This window comes from Malus sylvestris, chromosome 3 (assembly GCF_916048215.2).
Source record: "Malus sylvestris chromosome 3, drMalSylv7.2, whole genome shotgun sequence".
Lineage (NCBI taxonomy): Eukaryota > Viridiplantae > Streptophyta > Magnoliopsida > Rosales > Rosaceae > Malus > Malus sylvestris.
In genome coordinates, this window is record NC_062262.1 from 33,977,097 (window position 1) to 33,985,922 (window position 8,826).

Consider the following 8,826-nt stretch of genomic DNA (forward strand, 5'->3'; position numbering starts at 1 on the left):
GCTTCTTCTAGTTTCTTCAAGATTGTCATGGAAAAAGATCTTCATGAGAGAAAGCTTGTAAGTTGATCAAAACTTTGCTTCTTCTCTTTTTTCTTATTTATTTTTGTAACTTGAAAGTTGGGACCTTTATAAAATGCTCCGTTGTTGGCCTCTTATTCTTCATTTTTTCCCTTCATATGAAATTTTAGCTGTCGTACATGTAGTTTCTTGAGAAATTCTTACCCTTTTTGGTTAATTAGCTTTCCCTTCAAGATTAAAAAAGCACAACTCTTTTGTTGATTACTTCTCTTAAATACATAAGTTGTTGTTTTCACACTAAAATTTTGATCTGCTTCCTTGTGGAACTTATTATTAAATCCAAAAGCACTCATTTCGGCTTTTAACATATTCTTTAATTTCATTTAACAAAGTATTGGTTTCTTAAACCTCTATTTACCAAATGTTGAAAATATAAATATAAAAAAGATGAATTTATTTTATGTTGAATTACTTTAAAAATGGTTATCTGGTGACGGAAAAATGAACTTGAGGAAGAAAACGAGGATGAAATCAATGGAGAATTTTCAGAAAGAATGTTTCAGAGAGTACATGGCTCTCGCAGTGCACACACACTGAATCCGTTGAAAACTCACGCAAGAAGTGTGAGGGTATACAAGGGGAATCTAGCCGTTAGGCTACACGTGATCCTCACATGCCTATAGTCTAACAAACCCCATGTGAGATTTCCCTTTAAACCAACATTCACCATAGTGCAGATTTCCACAGTACTTGCATCCTTCTTTTGTATTCTCCTTATTTCCCCCAACTTTAGGCACATAGTTTGGTTTTTCACCAAATTTTACATTGCCTTTCTTATCTTTGTTCTTCCAGGGTTTTCTGCCCTTGGAACCCCCATCATATGAGTTGTTCTTGGACTGTACACTAAGACTACTGAATGTCGTCTCAGTGGCATCTCTTCATTAGCATGTCTATTCAACATTTGCTCAATCCCTTTTTGACTCCCAAGCTGTGCATACATATTGCATTAAGGTATAAGTTCAATTGCAAAAAAAGTATACTTCGTTTTAATTTTGGGTTTTAACTACAAGGTATCAAGGAGTGTTTATCACAAAAATTGTTGACGGGATTACTAGAAAACTGAAGAGCACATCCTTAGGCATAGCCACGGGACAAGAGGGAATACATTGTCACGTGCAAGCTGGAATAGATTCTCACCTACAAGAAATCAGTTACTATACAGTTGTTCAAGTAGGATTAGATTCTCGTGTGCAAGAAATCTGTAATTATTTAGATGGTGTTGAAGGATCAAATGATGTTCACATGATTGGAATTTATGGTATGGGTGGAATAGGTAAAACAACGGTTGCAAAAGCCATTTTCGACAAATATCATCATGGTTTTGATGGTAAAAGTTTCCTTCAAGTCACGAGGGGAAAGAACCTGGTTGAATTGCAAGAACAACTTGTGAATGATGTCTTGGACAGGACCAACATGATAAAGGTAAGTAGTGTTGCTCAAGGGACCAAGTTTAGATTCCGTGTACACCATGCTCCGAGCTCATGATTTCAGTAAAAAAAGATAAAAAATAGAGTCAAACCATTTTAGAAAACTTCGATTTGACTGACATGGTAGGTGAAGAATTTCTACTTCGTACAAAAGCATATCAACAGTTTGTGGCTTTTTGATTAGGTGGTTTAATTTCTGGAGTCTCTGACTTGCTGAGGAGCTAATAGTGTGGCTAGCGCACAAAAATTTAAGTAACCAAATAAATACAAGAGAAATTGTTATGAGAGATCAGAAGTGGTCAAAGCAATGACATGATAAACGGTTCAAATCAAATGAGAAAGATCCAATGGTGACTGCAAAAACACTGACCACATGCATTTTTTTTTAGTATATCGATATTGTTACACTAGGGAGGGAGAGTTCGGCTAAACCACACAATGGGTAGCCTAATTTGATATTGAATTAGCCATCAACGAAATTCAAACCTAAGACCTCTCACTTCCAAGTGAAGAAGAATACCAACAAACCGTAGTACTGAGCGGCACATTCATTTAAATTACGCTCCTTTTTTCATCTCAACTCTCACTCATTCAGTATCTCTCCCTCCAATGGCTTCTTCCAGTTTCTTCAGGATTGTCGTGGAAAAAGATCTTCAAGAGAAAGCTTGTAAGTTGATCAAAACTTTGCTTCTTGTCATTTTTCTTATTTTTTTTGTAACTTGAAAGTTGGGACCTTTATAAAATGCTCCGTTTTTTGGCCTTTTATTCTTCATTTTTTTCCCTTCATATGAAATTTTAACTGTCGTACATGTAGTTTCTTGAGAAATTCTTACCCTTTTTGGTTAATTAGCTTTCCTTTCAAAATTAAAGTACAACTCTTTTGTTGATTACTTCTCTTAAATAAATTAGTTGTTTTCACACTAAAACTTTGATCTACTTCCTTGTGGAACTTATTATTAAATCCAAAAGCACTCATTTCGGCTTTTAACATAAGCTAAAATATGGCTTCATTTTTGGCATCCCAAATGAACCATTGTTATAAAATCAAATCCGATGCCTGTGACATCCCACATCACCCAGGGGAGTGATCCTTAAATGTATATTCCCATCCCTACCTAGCACGAGGCCTTTTGGGAGCTCACTGGCTTCGGGTTCCATCGGAACTCCGAAGTTAAGCGAGTAACGCGCGAGAGCAATCCCATGATGGGTGACCCACTGGGAAGTTCTCGTGTGAGTTCCCAGAAACAAAACCGTGAGGGCGTAGTCGGGGTCCAAAGCGGACAATATCGTGCTACGGTGGTGGAATGGGCCCGGGAAGTGGTCCGCCCCGGGCCGGGATGTGACAATGCCGATGAGCAGTCCAAATCATAATGTCCTTTCGTTAATTTACGTCACATGTAGTTTTGACATTGTAGATAACTATAGATACATGGACATATTAATCAGAGCAACTTATCCATTACATAAACTTCCAGAGAGTGATGTGGTTATGTATGGAGATTATCTAGGAGACAAAGTAGTTCTCAAGGTTTCGAATGGAGAAAAATGGTAGATGAGATTGACTAGTTGTGATGGCAAGGTTTGGTTAAACAAGGGCTAGTCAAAATTCGCAGGGTTTTACTCACTAGACCATGGTTACTTATTGATATTCAGCTTTGAAGGAGATCATTCTCACTTCCACATGAGGATTTTCGCAAAGAGTTGTTTAGAGAAAGACTTCGGTTCATTTTTTAGTGTTGAAGACAACTTAAGTGGTGAGAAAGATAATGTTGGTTTACCATTTCTCTTGCTACACGACCCTATCAAAGGTGACTCTGATGAACCAACATTATATGTCTCACCACTTAAGTTGTCTTCAACACTAAAAAATGAACCGAAGTCTTTCTCTAAATAACTCATTGCGAAAATCCGCACGTGGAAGTGAGAATGATCTCCTTCAAAGCTGAATATTAGTAAGTAACCATGGTCTAGTGAGTAAAGCTCTGCGAAATTTGACCAGCCCTTGTTTAACCAAACTTTGTCATCACGACTAGTCAATCCTATCGGCCATTTTTCTCCATTTGGAGCCTTGAGAACTACTTTGTCTCCTAGATAATCTCCATACATAACCACAACATTCTTTGGAAGTTTCTGTAATGGATAACTTGCTCTGATTAATATGTCCATGTATCTATAGGTATCTACAATGTCAAGACTACATGTGACGTAAATTAACGAAGGACATTATGATTTGGACTGCATCGGCATCGGATTTGATTTTATAACAATGGTTCATTTGGGATGCCAAAAATGAAGCCATATTTTAGCTTATGTTAAAAGCTGAAATGAGTGCTTTTGGCTTAATAATAAGTTCCACAAGGAAGCAGATCAAAGTTCTAGTGTGAAAACAACAACTTATGTATTTAGGAGAAGTAATAAGTAAAAGAGTTGTGCTTTTTTAATCTTGAAAGGAAAGCTAATTAACCAAAAAGGTTAAGAATTTCTCAAGAAACTGCATGTACAGTAGCTAAAATTTCATATGAAGGGAAACAAATGAAGAATAAAAGGCCAAAAAAAAGGAGCATTTTATAAAGGTCCCAACTTTCAAGTTACGAAAAAATAAGAAAAATGATAAGAAGCAAAATTTTGATCAACTTACAAGCTTTTTCTCTTGAAGATCTTTTTCCATGACAATCTTGAAGAAACTGGAAGAAGCCATTGGAGGGGGAGATATTGAATGAGTGAGAGTTAAGATTAAAAAAGGAGCCTAATTTAATTGAATATTCCTCTCAGTACTACGGTTTGGTGGTATTTTTCTTCACTTGAAAGTGAGAGGTCTTATGTTTGAATTTCATGGATGGCAAATTCGATATCAAATTAGGCTGCCTATTGTGTGGTTTAGCCGAGCTCTCCCTCCCTTAGTGTAAAAATATCGATATACTAAAAAAAAGAAAGGAAAAATTGCCTGTGGTCTATGTCTTTGCAGTCATCGTTGGATCTTTCTCATTTGATCTGAAACGTTTATCATGCCATTGCTTTGACCACTTCTGAACTCTCATAAGAATTTCTCTTGTACTTATTTGGTTACTTAAATTTTTATGTGCTAGCTACACTGCTAGCTCCTCGGCAAGTTAGAGACTCCAGAAATCAGACCGCCCAATCAAAAAGCTACAAACTGTTGATATGCTTTTGTACAAAGTAGAAATTCTTCACCTACCATGTCAGTCAAATCAGAGTTTTCTAAAATGGTTTGACTCTATTTTTTTTACTGAAATCATGCGCTCAGAGCATGGTATATACGAAATCTTTCTTTATTTCTAACAGGATACGAGAAAGATTATAGGACTCAGTTTAGATTTGCATGACTCTGACAAGCCTGGCTGCAGTACAGAATCATTTCAAAAGATGCAAATTTTGAGAGTGCTCAAGCTCACTAGAAGTTGCATGCATCATTCCACTCGCCTGACACGATCCCCTGACTTTCAAGAAATCATAAAACTAGAGAAACTGATACTCAAAGACTTGTCGGATTTGTCCAAGTTTCTCCCTTCAACGGTACAACACAAGAACCTTAAGCTTTTATCGCTTGTGAACTGCAATTTAACAAATGATGCAATTCCTAAGGATCTTGGCGGCCTATCTTTTTTAGAAGTTTTAGATCTAAGAGGCAATGCTTTTAACCGGCTACCTTCCCTTAGTGGCCTTTCTAAACTTCGAATGGTACGCTTGATGGGTAATTGTAAAGAGGTTGGGGCACTCCCAGATTTACCTGAAAATTTGGAAATCCTGAAAGTGTATGAGTTCATGGCACTTGAAAAGAAAGACGTGGGGAAGCCTGACAAAGACCAATTTAAGGAAGGGGAGTCTGCTGACGAGGAGCAAAAGAAGCTTAAGGAGGAGGCAGCAAAGAAGAATGAGTTCATGGCACTGGAAAAGAAAGACACGAGGAGGCTTGACAAAGAACAATTTAAGGAAAGGGAGACGAGGACCAAAAGAAGCTTAAGGAGGAGGCAGCAGAGAAGAGTGAGTTCAAGGCAGTGGAAAAGAAAGCCGTGAGGAAGGCTGACAAAGAACGATTTAAGGAAGGGGAGTCTGCTGACGAGGAGCAAAAAAGGCTTAAGAAGAAGCCAACATTTACGAGAGGACAAATAAAAGCTCTCTTATTTACTAAACTTATTCGTTTTGCTTCGAAAGCATTAAGCAAGAAGAAAAACGCTGGTTCCGATGAGTTGAGAATGACTGACCTCGGAGGACGCTAATTAGGAATGCCTAGAGCGGTTGATTGATTTTCGTGTACACAAGCATACTGTAAACCCTTAACTACCTCAGACTGTAGACATCCATGTGATCAAACAATCAGTCATAAAATGAAATATTCAGTTTTTCAACACATTATTAAAGTATCTAACTAGATGTTCATGTGATCAAAACACCAGCCATTCAATGGTGCCTAACTAGAACACTCAAGTAAGCTTCTGGGATGTGGTGAACTTGGAACAAGTTCATCAATAACAAACAAAATAGTTGCCGGCACAACAGCAGAGTGGAGTTAAAAATAATCTCACGCACAGCTCAACATCTTAGGACATGCAAGCAGCAGACTATGACTGCTCAAAGTTCCTTTACAAATAAAAAAAGTTAAGGTATTTAGTGATAAAATTATCCATAAATTCTATCATTAATACATTCTCAATTGAAGACAAACTTTTTCAAGTAAGTAATCCCAATCACATTTATTCTGGGATTTCTTTACAATTATTCCAATGTGGTGGCTTATTTTATCTGACAAGGGAGAGGGGTGCAGCCGTAATAGTAAAGAGAGAGATATTTGTAGGGTTGTGTAGAGGATGTGTTATTCCCCCTACGCAGTGCTTTTATTTATAGTAATAAGGGAGGGAAGAATCATTCTTCTCCAAGGAACACAAGTCCTAATAGGGAAGAATAACTACTATAAAATATAATATAGGATTTACACAATTACACTTTAATACAATGTTTATAACACTCCCCCTTGAGTGTGTAAATACTCAAGTAGATTCGACATCATGTAGAGTTAAGGAAAGCAACTCGTCGGCACTGATTCTGGGAACACTCTAGTCTCAAACAAATAAGGAACTTGCATATGGAACTAAGTCTCACAAAAAACCCAATGGCTATGGTAAAACCCGAGTAGGAACAAAACCCATAGTCTTAGGAAAAGTGCATGAGAAAATACAAAGTCAAATGAAATGTCTACGGGACTTCATCAGGGATATGACCAACCCAAGGTGGTTGCCTCGTCAAAACCTAATTAGGTAGCAAAAACCCAAAGGGAAAATGCTTCTAATCGTAGGGAAAAAGAGTACATTAAGATCAAGCAAGTATACTTCAAGATACTCCTTCTGAGTTCGACATAATTCTAAAGAGAATTAACAATGTTAGAACTCATAAATTTTACGCATACCTATTCTTTGAACAAGCTTCTGAAACGTTGCCTTATGTAGTGATTTGGTGAATAGATCCGCCAGGTTGTCTTGTGAACGAATTTGCGTGACTTTAATCTTCTGATGCTCTTGTTGTTGATGTGAGAAGAAGAACTTCGGCGCAATGTGCTTGGTGTTGTCTCCTTTGATGTAACCCTTCTTGAGCTGCTCAACGCATGCTGCGTTATCTTCATAGATCATCATAGGGACATCATTGACAAGGTAAAGATCTCATGAGCTTCGAATATGGCCCACAACTGCTCTCAGCCAAAAGCATTCTTGAGTAGCTTCATGTAAGGCAAGTATTTTAGCATGGTTAGACAAAGTGGCAACTAAGGTCTGTTTGGTTGACCTCCAAGATATTGTGGTTCCTCCAACGGTAAAGACGTAACTCGTTTGAGAGCGCTCATTGTACGGGTCAGATATGTAACCTGAGCCGGCATAACTAACAAGGCAGGAATTGACTAGGGAACCGAGGGGGGTTGCGGTATCACTCGAGGATCCGTAGGGATAGAACATGCCCAAATCCGTAGTACCCTTAAGGTAACGGAAAATGTCTTTAACACCACTCCAGAGTCTGCGTGTTGGTGCATTACTGTATCTTGCCAAAAGATTAACAGCGAATGAGATGTCTGGTATAGCACATTGAGCTAAGTACAATAAAGCGCATATCGCACTTAGATAAAGAATTTCGGGTTCCAAAATCTCTTCTTCATCATTCTTTGGACGGAAGGGATCTCGTTTTGCATCTAGCAATTGAATGACCATATGAGTACTCGAAAGCTTCACTTTATCACCGTTAAAGCGGCGCAACACCTTCTGTGTGTAGTTCGATTGATGTACTTCTATCTGAACGGTGCTTTATCTCGAGATCGAGACAGTATCGACTTTTTCCAAGATCTTTCATCTCAAATTCCGACTTCAGGTGCACGACAGTTCTCTCGAGTTCTTCAGGAGTTCCGATGAGGTTCATATCGTCGACATAAACTGAAACAATCACAAAACTAGAATGTGACTTCTTAATGAACACGCAAAGGCATAGTTCGTTGTTCACATATCCTTGACTAGTCAAATACTCACTCAGACGATTATATCATATTCTTCCGGATTGCTTCAAACCGTAGAGTGAATGCTTCAACCGAATTGAGAATGTGTTCCGAGGTCTGGAACTATTTGATCCAGTCAACGTAAGTGCTTCGGGAACTTTCATATAAATTTCCATATCAAGATCCCCATAGAGATACGCAGTAACTACGTCCATAAGCCGCATACTCAGTTTTTCGGAAACAACCAAACTGATAAGATAGCGAAAAGTAATCACGTCTATAAGTTGTGAGAAGTCTTGCACAGCAAAATGAGCTTTGTAACGCATAATTTCGTTCTTCTTATTATACTTCCGAACAAAAACCTACTTGTAGCCAACGGGCTTCACATGAGTAGTATGTTTTTGTATCTAATCTCCGTATATCACAAATAAATCGTTTCTAGCTATAGATCTTTTTAAATTGTAATCTACCTCTTTTAGAATTAGTAGTATCTTTCATTTTTATATTAAATATATTAAAAAAATTATAATTTCCGCATTCTTTTTCTCTTTAACATTTTTTCAATAAGAATACAACTTATGTATAACACGTTTAGCGTTAGCTTAGTGTTTAGTGTTTGTAATGTAATATTTTAAAATTAGACTGAGAGGGTTTTTTTTATTTAATTTTTTTTTGGTATGGTGAACAAAAATATGTATGGACTAAGAAAAATAGAAAAAAAAATATTGTCCAATCGGAAAACAGTATTCTAACACTAGTCTACGCTCATTAGACTTTAAAAACTTAGCGAACTGAAACATCTGAACAGTTAAAGAAAGGAAAATCAACTTAGAC

General features: G+C 37.4%; 1 pseudogene; it reads left to right on the top strand.

The window, feature by feature from the left end:
• Nucleotides 1–1,320: 1,320 nt before the first annotated feature.
• LOC126617215 (uncharacterized) lies at nucleotides 1,321–8,549 on the top strand (annotated as a pseudogene).
• Nucleotides 8,550–8,826: the final 277 nt, after the last annotated feature.